We start from the raw sequence: 16,650 nt of genomic DNA on the forward strand, positions 1-16,650 counted from the left end.
TGTATTGAAAATCTTAACAAATGCCCTGCCGGAGGTTGTAAATTTGCCCGAAAAAGAAGAACCAACAATTGCCCTCCGAATAAAAATGCTGCATACCTATACTGGATTCTTCAACGACGACGACGACGACCAGGGATTACAATAAATATGACACGCAATTGAAACGATTGAATCTCGATTTGCTTTTTGGAGGTCTCATTCGCAGACGATTTTGGGTCCGAACGGAACCAGCGATGGAAGGTCAGCCCTTATGACTGCAGGAAAAACCCTTGAAGGGTTCACGAGGGATATTGTTTTCGAGGAAAGCATTTGGCCGCAAATTTATAGCACATTGTTGGGGTCGGTTTAGTGCGTGTTATGAAATTTTACTCAACTTTATTGCCGTATTCAATTTCGACAAATTCAGATGAAATTTTCAGCCGATGTATTAACGGCTTGGCATAAAAATCGATACCCAAGTCGGTTACATCTGCTGGGAGTATTTTAACTGGGTAATGCTGCATTTTGGTGTAAATGGTATCAAGGTTTTCAGATCTTATTTCACATTCATTGTTAAAATCGTTCTGAGATTCCCATTTTGAAAAAATTAACAGTGAATAAAAAAAGGCATTTGAAAGCCATCCTAAAGGCAAATCGCATAATTTAAGCAAAAGTTAAAAAAATATATTGAAAAATCTCAGCAACCTCAAGATGATGTGTTAATCGCGTTGAGATGTTTCGAAGCTGTGAGAGAAATATCATCAATTTTCGTATGCTTCCATAACCTCAAGCTTAATTTTATTTTCGTTCCAACTTCACCTCGATTTTCCACATATTTGTTTTCGGCGCTCCATTTTACGCTCGCCCTCGGTCAAGGGGCAGAAATTCATAATGTCTCTATAAAAATTCACCGGGATCGATTCGTTGCCGAAATTGCCTACACACCACTGCACTGGTAGATATTGGACTGGACTTGAAACATCAATTACTGCGGAACCAAAGTAAAATTGCATCCTTACACGATACTTGAGTCTACAGCGTAGCATCATCCTGGAACGGAAACAATGTTGAGCAGATCAAGGCAGACAGATCTTCTCTGTTTTTTTGCATACATTGTAAACTGGCTGAAAGCATCCAGATCATGTGTAAGCGTAATGAAAAGTGATGATTTTATTTTAAACTACAGTATCATTTATCACGGTAGGTTTCATTTCAAGTATCCATTAAAATATCTAGAAAAGAAATTTTTATGCAACCCAACCTTATGTCATTAATGAAAATTTTATGAATTTACCGATACAATTTCAGGAACCTTTTTTCGACGCGTTGAGTATGTCAGGTTTAAGCGATTCACATACATTTTCATCTAATGTGGTTCGCCGCATTCAATTGCATACGCCGGTTCGCATCGCAACGCACTCACTTTGCCATCGGCCTAAGGTTGCCAGATTGCCCTGTTTTAACCGGGTTTGCCCGGATATTTAATTCAAAATTTGTCAATATTTGGTCCAGCCCGGTTTCCCGGATTTTATGGAAATATGCTCAGATATTGCTGGATTTTTGGTTGTCAATTTCGAATTCAAACGTTCGTATTTTGCATGGTTTTTAAATTAAATTGTCCGGAATTGTCCGGAGCGGATACATGCTGAAAAAAATATGGCAACCTTATGTTTGAACTAATAAAGCATGGGTCACCTTTAATCTGGATGCACTGTTTATTATACCATAGCGCTTCTAGTTATCGGATCTGGAATGTTTTGATAGTATTTTGGCCGATGACATAGTGAGAGCGATGCGATGCGAATTTACGAACGTAGCCAATGCGAACTCAAGCGGCGGAACAAATTGACATCTGCTTCGCCGCGTTGAGTATGTCAGGTTTAAGCGATTCACATACATTTTCATCAAATGTGGTTCGCCGCATTCAATCGCATTCGCCGGTTCGCATCGAATCGCACTTACTATGTCATCGGCCTAAGGTTGCCAGATTGCTAGGTTTTATCCGGGTTTGTCCGGATATTTAATACAAAATTTGGTAACAGTCCGGTCCAACCCGGTCCCAGATTTTATGGAAAGATGCTCAGATATTGCCCGGATTTTTGGTCGTCAATTCCGAATTCAAACGTTCGGATTTTGCCTGGTTTTCAAATAAATTGTCCGGAATTGTCCGGACCGGTTACATGCTCATCGCACTCACTATGCCATCGGCCTAACTCCTTTGCAAAACAGACATAAGTTGGGCGAAACCATCGCTGACAGCGTGCTTAGTGTTGCCGTTCTTGATCATCATCTACAAAGCATTATCAGCTGTCTATTCAACAGTTATAGACACCATCATGATTTCATATGTTCGTTTCATATGCACTCAAAAAAATAGTGTTAAATATTATATGCCATAAGATTCTCTCATGAAGAGGTGCCATCAGAAAAATCATTGAAACTCATTAGATTGTCTTAGGACGTGAATGAATTCTGCAGTTGACCTACACCTTCTTCAATGAGAGATTTTGGCTTTTTATAAGAGGGTCTTATAACAACAGGATATGTCACGTTTGATGAGAATAATTCGAAACAATTGATGTTGAAACCCTTTTATGTTATTGTTTGGCTAATTTGTTAGGAATAACATACATTTTGGTCGCCATCAGCTGCACATCAATACCCGGTTCCTGTGCGGGATACTATCGGATGTATGGGTTAGTCGCGTTGTCCGTCCAGCGCACGAGTACCGCGCGGTGGGTTATCTTTGTGAGTAGCCATGTTGCCCATTTGGCGACCGTCAGGAATTTGATTTTAAAGGTAACGTGATCATAGAGAGGAATTTTGTTTGGTGTTTTGACGTAGAATTACGTCTTACGGCAACACTATAGGGGGGCAAATTGAAAGTTGCGATCGGATCTCGCGTCACGAAAACTTTCCAATTCAAGGACATCTTTCCTAAAAGACATTTCAAGCCTGCTTATCGTTGATTGGCTGATCGAAAATGACAAAAAAACGCGGACGCCCCGCCCCTTGGTATGTTTTATTTATACCTTCTTTCGAAAGGTATAAAAGTAAGGGGTCTCCGGCCGACCGGTTTCATTCTCAGTTTGCCCGTTGAGCAGTGCATTTCGATCTGCGTACGGACCCCACCAGCGGTAATCCTATGCAGATATCGTTTTGCTGTTCAAACAGTGGCAACCTACCACCCACCATCCACATGTCACACACTACACCCACCATCCACGCCACATGTCACACACTACACCCACGCCATTCACCACCTGCCACCCACCATCCTCGCCACACACCACCTCTACCTTCCACCCACGCCACTCACCACCCCCGCCACCTACCACCCACGCCACACACCACCCACGCCACACATCACCCTTGTCACCTACCACCCACGCCACCTACCACCCACGCCACCTACCACCCACGCCACCTACCCAAACCACACACCACCTACTACCCACGCCACACACCACCGACGCCACACGCCACCTACTACCCACGCCACCTACCACCAGCCAACCACCATCTTCGCCACACACCACCTCTACCTTCCACCCACGCCACTCAACACCCCCGCCAAGTACCACCCACGCCCACCTACCCACACCACACACCACCTACGCCACACACCACCTACCAGTACCACCCACGCCACACATCACCCACACCACCTACCACCCACGACACCTACCACCCATGAGACCTGCCACCCACGCTACACACCACTTACTACCAACGCCTCACCACCCACCCAAGCGACCAATTTTCATTGAAAAGACAAGACTCTTTCAAAGATATTTTGGCCCTGAAAAAGACCGTTTAATGAGTTGATAATCGTATAATATCTAGAATTATCAATAATCCCACCTTAAAACGTCGTTTTACGCTAGTGATTGCTGGACGGAAAAAGAATTGACTTGGAGGGAATGATAAATTTTGGTATCAATTTTTCAAAAGAGCTTATGAGTAAATAAATCGAGTAATCAGCTGAGTTCATAAGTAATATTTTCCTTGGAAACTTATGGACCTGTCAAATTTTAAAAATACTTTTCTCGAACAGCGTTATTAGCACTATAGCCCTTTACAAAAATGAAGAGACGCATGAGGCAGAACTTTCAGAGAGATTTTTCTCTTTTGCACTGAGTCAAGCGTTTCTATCAAAGGCAGCGGTGAGAAAGCTCAAAATTTCGGCACTGATAGGTACTAGTTAGCTTGCAAGCGTTTGATTTTAATGTTGAAGAAATCGTTGCCTATTCATAGGCGTTTAATACTATGCGTTTCTTTGCTACGGATAGTTTGCAAGCAAGAGAGCATTTTGCGTTCTTCTGTGCCTATCAAAACATATTGATCAAAGTTATTATGTGTAAAATAAAAATACACTTTGCTGTCACAAGTTTGACTTATGGTATCAATGTTTAAAAAACGTCGTTTTTAGCACGACCATTGTACTGACTCTAAATAATTGACCAAACGAAAATTGTATATTATACAACAAATTGAACAAATGTAAATACTTGATATATATTTACGCACATTTTATGTGCGTCATCTTTTGCTTTAGAGTTAAGCGTATGGATGAAAGGGATCAGTTGTTGATTTGGCAGATTTTTTATCGAAATTTGATGGAAAACTGTGTTGTATAAAAAAATATTACTTCAATTTTTGTCTTTTTTGTGCAGCGTTTTTTTTTAATCCAAACGTTGAATAAAAGAAAAAAAAAACAGATTCAAAATTCCTTATTTAAGAACACTTGATTTATTAAATGCCAGCACTATCATTAGAAGCTTTCTCGCAGGCGTTTGATACTGAGCTTGCATATAATTTGCTTAGTAACAAAACTTCAATTTCTAAGCCATGGGTCTTGACACCACTTTTATGTACATAATTGTACATGCTTATATTTATATCGCCTTTAGTTATGCAGCTGAATAGTGATGAATAATGTTTTTAACGGCCAACCACTTGCTTGAGATTGATCAACTTTACTCAAAAAAATTTAAATTTATTACGAAAAATACATTGGCACAAGATAGGCTGTCGTAATTCTACGTTAACATTACGGTCGTGTCTCATATACAACCTCTTAAACTTTTTTGCTACGTGAAAGCAGCCGGTTTATTGAAAAAAAACGAACCTAAACAGAGATCTCCCACTAGACGGGAAAGAATCGTTGAGTTTCGCAGAGGTGCAAAAAAAAGGCCAGTGTTGCTAGAATTACAAGTATTTATCATATTTCAAATGGAAAAAAAGTTTAAGTGAGTTCGAGTTACCAAAAAAAGGCGAGTTGAGAGGACAGCCTTAGCCATGCGTGTTGGGAGGGTCCTCCCGCGCTTGAAAAAAACAGCGAGTTGAGAGGACAGTTGGTAAGGGCGAATTGAGAGGACAGCCCCATGAATGTGTGTTGGGAGGACCGCATTAGAAAAAAGACAGCGAGTTGAGAGGACAGCTGTTTAATGAGAAGGCGAGTTGAAAGGGCAGCCTTATCCATGCGTATTGGGAGGACCGCATGTGAAAAAAAACAGCGAGTTGAGAGGACAGCTGTTTAATTAGAAGGCAAGTTGAGAGGACAGCTTTGTGAATGCGTGTTGGGAGGACCGCATCGAAAAAAATACAGCAAGTCGAGAAGACAGCTGTTAAATAAAAAGGCGAGTTGGAAGAACAGCCTCAGGAATGCGTGTTGGAAGAACCGCATGAAAAATACAGCACATTAAGATGGCAGTTGTTAAAGAAAAAGGCAAGTTGAGAAGAAAGTCTTATGAATGTCAGTCGGAAGAACCGCATGAGAAAAAAAATAACGCGTTGAGAAGACACATAAAAATGGCGAGTTCAGAGGGCAGCTTTATGAAAGTGTGTTGAAAGTGCCACATGAGCGAAAAACACGGCGCTTTGATAGGCGAGATGTCTGGATAATAGGTTTTGGAAAGCCACATGAAAAAGGCGGACGTTGGATGGACAACAGCTACAGATAAATAAGGTAATTTAAAACTGAATGAGTGTTGAGAAATTATCATGGATGAATTGACAGTCCGTTGAAGTTGAAAAGGCTTCTGAAAAATGCTTGTTGAGAAGAACACTTAAAAAATGCATATTTAGAGTATGGATAGAGAAAAAAAACTTGATAAAACAGATGTTATAGAGAAAAAGGTAAATTAAGAATTAGAAATAAAACACGAAAATGCGAGCTTGGAGAACTTAAAACAAAGAGAAAAGATTGTTTCAAAGAAGTCTGTTGAAGTTATGAAAAAAATTGCGATTACTCAGAAATAAATAATCTAATAATCAGCCCAATGATTACCTGCAACTTAAGAGGATCGTCTCCACAAGAAAAAGTATTTCATAAAGACAGTTGCATTGAAACAGATAACAAAGAGACTGGATACCCAGTGTAAAGTGTAAAAGATAATTTAAAAATAATGAAAACCAGTGTATAATAATAAGTGTTTCATTTGTTGAATAATATGTTCGATTTGTGGCAGCCTTACTAAGAGGGATTTTTATTCTTGATGAATATGTTTCCAAATTTTCGTATATCCGCAGAATTCCTTTAATTTTTCTGAAAATCCATAGATTTCGAGCATCGATCCGTAGATCCGTAGAAGTGCTTTAAATCTGTAGATCTACAGAGAAATCCGTAGATCTGGCCACGCTGCGTGGTGGTTCAAAAAAAAGCCACGGCTATGCTCGAAAAAGGAATCACGGTTCGAAACAAAAACCTTTGAGAGAGCAAAAAAGGGCTGCTTATTTGAACCGACTCTTTTGTAAAGAACGAACGAACCCTGGCTCACTCGAACCACGGTTCTTTTGATTCGAAAAAATCGACGGCTCTCCACACTTTGTTCTTGCATTTGGCAGCGGTTAAGTTTTTCAACCAATAATGTTGTGTTGTGTGGCGTGTCACGGCTCATTTTAGAACCTCGGTTTTTTTTAGAGCTACATTACTGCGTTCATCATCATCATCATCAATTCTTCTGCCTGGCTCGTCCAACAGACTAGAAAAAGGCCATCATCATGTCTTGTTTGCTCTGGGCGCTTTGTAGCCTTCATTAGCTCCATGTTATGTCGATTAACGCCCAATTGACCCAATTGTACAATTGTACAGTTTAGTTCTTTAACTGACATTGAAGCCGTTCCTAACCAGACTTGTAAACCATCGACATTCTCGCTGACAGTCGCACAGCCTGCTTCCATCAATTTCACTGTTCTCACCATCAAACGAATGCGACCTAATACTAACGCAACAGCCGACTACTATCAGTCAAAATGTCACGCATTCCCCTATGCGTGATTGTCGAATGAAATTTCGTGTCATGGTACACGAGAACGATGATTTGATGGTCAAACGACCAAAATTCCCGACAGTTTATGACGTCGCCTGTCCCTTTCACGCAGCAGAAAGTATAGGCTCGATAAACGAAGGTAATCCTTTCTGTTCACTCCCTCCTGTGTAAAAAATATCCGCTGCTGAACAGGGCCAGGAGTGTTTGGATGTGTTGGTCGAACAATGTGGAATGATTGATTTGCAACGCATGGAATGATAGTCAAACGACTAACAACTACAAATATCCGAAATATCATTTGACATTTTTTGCTCTCCGATCAAACGATAGCGCATTCCATGATAATCAAGAGAATGTGTGGTGACCTTCTCCGAAAAATTTCAACCGATGGTGACCGCTTACAAGACTGTTCCTAACACGCGTAGAGTGACAATTGTTTGCAATCGCGCAAAAGTGAGCTACTGTACTTTTGGTCAGCCTGTCATTGTCCACTGTCTCCATGAAAGAGCGAATGGTATCCGCTGAGCTCCAGCCTTCTCGAAATCCGAATTTTTTAAGCACCCAGCAACCCTAGTCCTATATATGTTTTTGTCATGACAATCCTATAGGCGTCACCCCACAGGGTCAATTTAGTTGCTCTTGAGAGCAGATTTCGTACTTGTGAAGATCGGACAGCGCCCATCACTCTCTTATTAGATCTTTGAATTCTGCATACATCTGGTAACCCTCCGTCAGTTATCTGATGGTGATGTTTTTGCGCTTTGTCCTCCTCAACATCGCCGCGTCTCAAACTCGTGCGAGTACCCTCGTAAGATATTTAGTGGACATATTGTCCCAGTTCCTCTCCCACTTTTATTGTTCGACAAAGACGTTTCTACCGTGGGAAGGAAAGGGTTAACTGACCTTATTTTTGCTAACCTGTCCGTGTACTTGAACCCACACGGTAGCGACCGCCAAGAGGTTGCTATTTGTGAAGGACTCAATCACCCTCCATCAGTCGTCGAACGCGGTCTACCGGAAGTGATATCTATGATGGATTCACATCGCTCTCTACAGTACTAGGAAAGAATTATCCTGGTTGTTAAAATAACTTGAAAAAAAATCTCTAAGGTACATTATAGTCTATACTATTCAGCCCTTCCGAAACTTTCAGTAGAATTTGATCTCTGGAGTTGGGTATGACGACTGCCCCATTACCAAACGAAGATCAGGTTGCAGTTTTTGGCTTTTGATGTGTTCTGTAGTTGTACTAATTGCAATTTTTAATATAAGTAAATATACCTTCAATGTGTACAACGCAAAACTTCAAATCTTTCTCTTATTTATGAAATTTTACGAGCGTCATTCCCTAGCAAACACAACATGCGGTGGAGAAATTTTGTTATTGATTGACGTTTATTTTTCGATCTTTCAACAAACTTTTCTCATAGCTTTGGGGGAATCTTTTTTTATCAATTATTCGAAGCCATAATTTTTCTGCGGTGACAAATTTTGAAACAACTCAATTCGTTTTTCTCTTGTTCTGCCTTCTTCCCCTGCACACACCGTGACGTACTGTACGATGAAAAAGTGTACAAAACGCCTGAATCGATAACTCCCAGATAATGATAGGGAAGAGCAAAAAATTAAGGTTCCACTAAAAAAAAATTACAACAAAATTAGCCCATCCACTGATGGCGCTCATCGTGGTCCGACGACGACAACCGTCATTACGTAATGATGTGAAAAGTCAATCATTTTAATTCACAATTTTTGCCAGAGTGAAATTCGTTCAATCATCCACGGCACCGAATTTCACGGCTGGCGTTTGGGTCCGGGGAGATCTCATCTTTACCTTAAAAAAAAATGACAATACCAATGGATCTCGCAAGTCAAGTTCCGATACGAATCGCACAATCTTGATTTGGTCCGTTTGGCCTCTGGCAGGGTGATTGCAATTGGTTCTGGTAGATGTTGGTTGTTTTTGTTTTTCATTCCTTCAGCTATCTTTGTCGTGCGCGGAAATTTTGTTGTCTTATGACCGACTGACTCTTGAGATTGGGTACCTCTTTTCGAGGAGTCGAACGATTCCAAACTGGGATCACCCATGCGAGATTGTACCGAAGAGAAAAAAAAATGGGGCAACATGATTTTCCGGTGCACATAACATGGATTTCAGTGCTTTCCCATATCGCGCATTTTTTATCGAACGCATTCACAACACTTGGTCAAATAACTGCTGTCAGAAGGTAGAAAAACGACACCGAAATCTCGAAAATGTGATCAAATTTGTACCTTATAAAGATTAATGCACCGAAAGGAAGGCCGAAATCGCGCGGGATCCATGTTCCATATACAGGATCCGGTACCACCGCGGTATGAAATATTGAATGAGATGTCAATAAATTTATGATAGTTTATCGGGTCGATTATTCTTCGGCAGGTTGCTGCTAGAGAGTCCCGGACCAGCATTTCGCCTAAAGAGAGCAACATGTCCCGATAAGACAAAACGGCACGGCACCAAGAAGTGTGTTTTTTTCACTACACTGTGCGACGCGTTCAACAAAAAATTAAAAAGAAGATCCTGAGAGTTTTAGAAAAAAAAAAATCGAAAATAACTAATTTTTCCAATAAACTTGACGTCTGTTTTTTTCATTCATAATAAGTTAAATTAGAACTATCGAAAACAAAAGCTACTAATAATATTCAAAATTTAAAAATAGATTTTTTTTGTAAGGTTTTACCGAACTGTGTCATCAAGAAAAGGCAGCAGCACCAAACCGGGAGGACACTTGCAACATTTTACGATACGGTACCTACTACCTTCAGCATTACACACCGCCAAATAATGTGGAGTTCAGTTTTTAAAAATTATCACGCCCCAAAGGTAAATTCGAAATTTGTTTCGGTTTATTTTTGCCCTTCGCCGCCGGCCGGGAACCGTGTGGAGGCTTCGTTCGCTGATAAGACCCATCCATGATGAGGTAGGTCTTGAAGTCTGAGAGCATTCCTTTTTTTGCTACTGCTGCTTTGGGCCAGATCTGTTCCCACCAGGGGAAATAAATGGACCTTGATATGTCAGTAAGGTGAGAAGCTATATTTTTTGTCCCTACACGCACTGCGAGGGGAATAATAAATTTGATTAAATCATGTCAAAAAGTTTTCATTACTTTAAGGTTATGAATTTTTAATACAGTAGGTACATGAACGAGTAAAGCTGATACAGCTTTATTGTTGCCTCTGGATATGACAAACTTGCTTGTGAAAGTTAAGCATAGACCAAGTTTTTTGCTTGGAATATACTTAAGAAGTCAAGTTTTTGATATATTTCATTGTGTCAAGAACAATCCAGTTATCGAAAGTGAGCAAATGCAACTTGGTTTTTTTGACTTCATATTTGACGCGATGAGTCTAAAAATTCAAAATAGAATCTTATGGTTTTCTTTTTTAGATCATCATAAACAGCTTTCAAGTTTGAATATGCAATTCATTGCACTCCAACAGGTTGAAACTCTCCTTAGTCCACCACTTTTTCGAGCGATGGGGCTCAGGGGTTTCAAACTGGGTGAACCGCATCAGCAAATCTACCGGTTTACCGGTTCTTGTGGGGTGGCATCGGAAAAAAGAGAGTAAACCACCAGCGATGATAATGTTTGGCGGCTATTTTCATCGAAGGCGGGTCTATTTGTTTTTCCATTCCAATGCTGCAAAAAGCTCAGGTTGTTTGGCGCTGCCTACAATTATTGAATTCGTTTTTTCTTCGAAGAAAACCAATCCAATCGTCCAGACACAGTTTGTTGTGTTGTTCGCCCGCTTCACTTATCGTGGCTCTCGATCTTACTGAGCGTACCCCCTGCAAGCCCTTCCTTCGATGATTATAATCATTTGGATGAATTTCTTAAATAGAGTTATAAAAATCAATGAACTGGGTAATGGATTGCGAGGACCTATCTTGATCTGAAAATTGTAACAACGCTCCCTTTCTACGCTTTGATTGATGTGAAGCTTGAAAGCAGAAATAGGAGAAAACATTGTGTTCTATCCTAAGGCTTTGGCAAAATATACCATACTTATTTAATCCTTCATTTCATGATTTTTTATTTTTCCTTAAAAATCAATTTTTACAGTTGGAAATGATGAGTCCATCGAGAAAAAAAATTAAAATTTTTCACTTTTTCCATACATTAATTGTTGCAAATTTGTTACTTTATGAAACGAAGGGTTAATGGTCTCGCATCGATTCTCCGGCACATAGGGCCGTGGTAAAAGACTGGAGGTTCTGTTGACGATCCGGAGCCAGCGTCTTTACTCGGTCTGGGTCTGCCTTTTCTTCGATGTCCTTCTGGATTCCAATCCAGCGCCTCTCTGCAAATCTCGTTCTCATATCTTCGCAGCGTGTGTTCAATCCATCTCCAATTACGTCCCCGAATCTCGATTTTCAGCGCCCTTTGATGACACCGGCGATGTAGTTCCTCATTTGAGATCCAGTTGCCTGGCCACCAAGCGCGGTTGTTATTCCGCAGACAGCGGTTTACAAATACCTGCAGTTTTCGCGTCGTCACCGCATATGTGAACCAAGTTTCGCACCCGTACAACCATACGGATTTGACATTTGAGTTAAAGATTAGAAATTTCATTCGTAGAGAGATCTGACGTGAGCGCCAGATATTGCAGAGACTCGCAAATGCAAATCAGGCTTTTCTGAACCCGGTTTCGTTGTCTTTCTTGGTACCACTATCGCCAATCTGGCTACCAAGAAACTGGAAGCACTCCACTTTCTCAACCTGTTGCCCAGCTACCATGAAACTGGAGGGATTTCCTATGTTGATCTCCATCGACTTGGTCTTTCCGATATTGACTTTGAGACCTGCTGCCTTGGAGCATTCGATGAGGTCGTCGAGTTTGCTCTGCATATCCGGTTATGTTTGGGCGAGCAAAACAATATCGATCCAGTCAGAATCTCAGCCATTACGATGAGGAAAAGTTGCGGTCCTTGTCTCACTCCAGCAGTTACCGGGATTGGATCGGACAAGACACCGTCGTGCAAGACCTTGCGCGAAAATGCCTCGTACTGTGCTTCGATGAGTCTCCAAAATGTAGAAAAAGGAGTGCCTGAGAAAACGTGTTATTCCGTGTGGTTAACGGAAATTATGGATAATGATTCTGATTGGCTATTCTATTGAAGATGTGTACAAGTTATGCTGATTCTGTATGAAATCTAGTTGACAATAACTAACTGTTTTAAAACTTATAAATTTAGCGTGTAAATTCGGAATGGATCATATCAACTGATGAGTTGGCATCGTGGATCGATGAAGAGTTAACGAAAAGTATCAAGAATTAAGTGTCTAAATGAAAAAAAAATCTTAAATGAGATTAAAGAGTAGAAAATCAAAAGTCATGAAGGTAGAATCAAAGGTGAAGAGGCAAAAGAAAAGTATCAAGAATCAAGTGTCTAAAAGAAAATCTGTTCGAGAGTGTAGAGTAGAAAATAAGGAGTGTTAATGGAAATCTATTCGAGACTTAAGAGTAGAAAATCAAGTATCAAAAAGGTAGAATGAAAGGTAAAAATGCAAAACAAAAGTATCAAGAATCTAGAGTTCTAATGAAGATTTCATAGAGAGTTCAGAGTAGAAAATCAAGAGTCTCAATGGAAATCTATTGGTCGGCCGTCAAAATATTAGATTTGATGTCAGCTCAGCTAGCTCTTTCTTATCTCAATGGCTATAAACTTTTTTCTACAAGTTTCTCAGTATTGCTCATTTTCTGAATCGATTGATCAAAAAACTTAACGTAAAGATAGCTTTTTAATTATATTAATAAATTTATTTCAAAACTTTGCAGAATTATAAGACATACTCATTAAAAATCGGACAGTTTCAACCAATTCTAATTTAAAATTCAAACCCCAAAGAAAATTGAAAAAAAAATCGAAATAAATAAAGTAGAGTATCATATTTTACCAAGGTGTAAGAACATTATTATAAAATTGTCAAAGAAATAACTTTTTTTTTTTTTTCAAAAATCGAACCAGTGCAACCTTTGACATCACTTTTCGAGATTCCAATTTAAGAGACAATTATTCAAAGAAGCTCACACACAATACAATATGTATACTCATACGATCTGTCATGCGATTCGACGCGTGGGGATACGCAGCTTGAAAAAAAATTTAACAACCAACAAGGAGTGTCGTCGTGTACTGGATGGCTTAATTATGTTTTCTTTCGATACTTCAGCGCAGCCAATGACGCGGATTGTTTTCGTTGTTTGCTGCTGATAGACGACGTGTGTTGTTGTTTGTTTTATCAGAGAATCAACTCAACAAGTGCCGATAACAAACCAGACTTATTATAAGTTAACAGGAAGAAATGTATAATTTCTTTAAAAAAAACAAAACTTAATGGATCGCGGAAAATTTTTCACAGTATAATCTGTAGAAGATGAACTCACAAAAAATAATTTTGAAATGCTAAGTTTTCATTTCGTTCCGAGAGCAAAAGAAAAGATGATAAGGCAGTTGCGACTTGTCTTGTATGAAGTTTTTTTTACACGGTGATGCATCAGCTGGTTTTTATTTTCCAGCAACGTCGCACTGCCCCGATTCGATTGCAAAGGCATCGTTTTCAAAGTCATGTATTTTTAAAACCTTATCGTTTTCCTTCTGTACGGGGGATGGTCTGCTGAGGAAATATAGACAGGGTACTATTTATGATTTAAAAGAAAAAAAAACAAAAGAAAAATGATTACTCAAAATAAAAATTAAAACCAAGTTGAAAAAAAAAAACTTATTCTTTATTAAGAACTAAAGAATGAATGATTTTGAATAATGTATGATGACTGCATGGCTTTTTGAGCCTCTTCAGCTGATCTGGCTACCAGTCGCTTGAATCTGTTAGTTTAATCAGTGGTAAGAAATTCGAATAAAAAAAAACAAATTACTATACCGGTCCATCCAGATCCTTGATCAGGAAATATAGTCTGGTGAGATTGTTGTTGCGTTGTTTCTAGTTGGCTGCTGTATTAGTTTTATCAGAAGGAATACCATTGCCTGAGGTTCTACGGTGTCTTATGACAAATCATAAAATATTTCACTCACTGAATTTGGGTAATATTAATAACGAATTATAACATTCGAAACATTAATTCAAAATGAGACCTCTGAGACATGCGACATGAGTTTTGAAACCTGAGACATAAGACCTGATACATGAGGAGGCATGGAATTCCTATTTGAGATCTGAGAGATGGGGCATGAAAAATGAAAATTTAAACCTCAGATATGAAACCTGAATGCAACATGAAACCTGCGACCTAAGGCCTAAACCTTGAGGCGTGAGACATGAGACATGACGTATGATACCTGAAACCTTGAGCCTCGGGACAGGAGGCATGAGACATGATAAATGGGACTTGAGATATGACACCAGACACGAGACTTGAGTCAGGAGACATGAGACCTAATACATGAGCCGTAGAAAATTGCACCTTAGTTTTAAGACCTCAAACCTGAGATCTGAGACCTGAGACATAGGATATGAGACCGGAGACAACCTTAGGCATGAAACTTGAGCCATGATATTTTACACTTGAGACGTGAGTTCTAAGATATTAAACCTAAGATCTAAAATCTGTCACATTAGAACTTAAGCATGAGACATGACACCTGAGACCTGATACATGAAATTTTAAAACCTGAGACCTGAGACTAAAACATAAGGCCAGATAATTGAAACGTGAAAAGTGTGACATGTGAGAAATGGGACGCATGAAGTTACGTGAAGTAGGATTCGTAAAAAATGAAATGTGCGGAAAAGGATCCAAACTGAACCTTCAATTGCAACTCACAAGACATGTCAGACATGTTGTCTTCAGTACTACAGCATTTAAGAGATGATCATAGTACAACTTCGATGTATCGTTGGTTTGATATCGTTTCCACGCTTCTGAAAAATCACGATGAACATTCTCTAAGGCTTGTTCTCCGAATACATCCAACGATTTTCCCTTGTATTCGCAAAAGTCTTTTACATGGAATCGTAGAATGTGGAATTTGGAAGAGTTTGGCAGTTTAAGATTCTCCCACACTGTTGAAAACTCATCAATGAGTGATGTGTACTCGGAATCTAAGTTTTCCTTAAAACATGCTTTGTAAATCGCCTGGAACAGCTTCAGTGCCTGCAATATCGGTATTTTTACAGTTTTAAGTGTTTTTTTTTACTTCTATTTTATTTACCTTTACATGTTCTTGCACATCAAAATGACCTTCAAGCACATCTGAGGAATCCATTAGATTATGGCAAGAATTCAGAATAAATTTTAAGTTATGTGTAATTGAGTGTCAAGGGTCTTCCTTATAGATTCAAAAAAAGTTCAAATAATGATAAATATTGTCAAGCAATAAATGTTAAAAGTAAGCTAGTGTCATTCGTAAGGGCAGAACAGTATTTAAATCGCAATGGCATAGTGCTTATAGTCAGGAATCAATTCATTGATGAAATACAGAGACAACCATAATAGCAAATTGATGTCAATAAATTAAGCGTAGAATTCATGCTTAACTTAGCATATTTGTATACTCACATGGTTTATGGAAAAGATTAGGGGTTAAGTAGGTTTAAATCTCGAAGATTTGAAGAAGTTTTTTAAACATGCAATTCGTTAATGAATTCCTCGAGAGTAGAGAGAAGGGCGAATGTGGTGAGTATAGTTGGGGTTAACGGAAATTATGGATAATGATTCTGATTGGCTATTCTATTGAAGATGTGTACAAGTTATGCTGATTCTGTATGAAATCTAGTTGACAATAACTAACTGTTTTAAAACTTATAAATTTAGCGTGTAGATAAAAAAATGTAATCGGGCATGAACATAGACCGACTGAAATGGCAATAAGACAATACATTTACATCGATTGATAATTATTACGATAATTATGAGGTTCAAAAGTATGAGTGACTTAGTGAGACAATTTGAACTGCGTTCGAGTATTAAGAAATTGACTCGAAGCCTCATTCTCGTAACGAACTTTACGGACGAAGGTTGTTTCGCGGTTGTTCGACGGTGAAAAGGTGACGATCACCACATTCCGTACATTAGATCTCACAAGTTTTGGCCAGATTTGGCAAGCTGCCTATAGAGTAAAGAGGTACTACAGTGGTATCGAGCTAACGGGGTGGATTTTGTTGAAAAGGACATCAACCCACACAACTGCCCTCAATTCCGCACTATCAAAAAATATTGGGCAATGTCAAGCAGAAGATGAAGAAGAATGGTAGGACGACTCGGGATGCAATAGAGATGAAGAGATGGTGAAGCAAAATTGCCGCAGAGGTCAGCGAACAGCAAACGCCATATTCATGCTCTCTCTTCTCTCCCCTCACTATTTCACCAACACTAATAAACAAGGACGCTTGCT

This window comes from Uranotaenia lowii, chromosome 2 (genome assembly GCF_029784155.1).
Source record: "Uranotaenia lowii strain MFRU-FL chromosome 2, ASM2978415v1, whole genome shotgun sequence".
NCBI lineage: Eukaryota > Metazoa > Arthropoda > Insecta > Diptera > Culicidae > Uranotaenia > Uranotaenia lowii.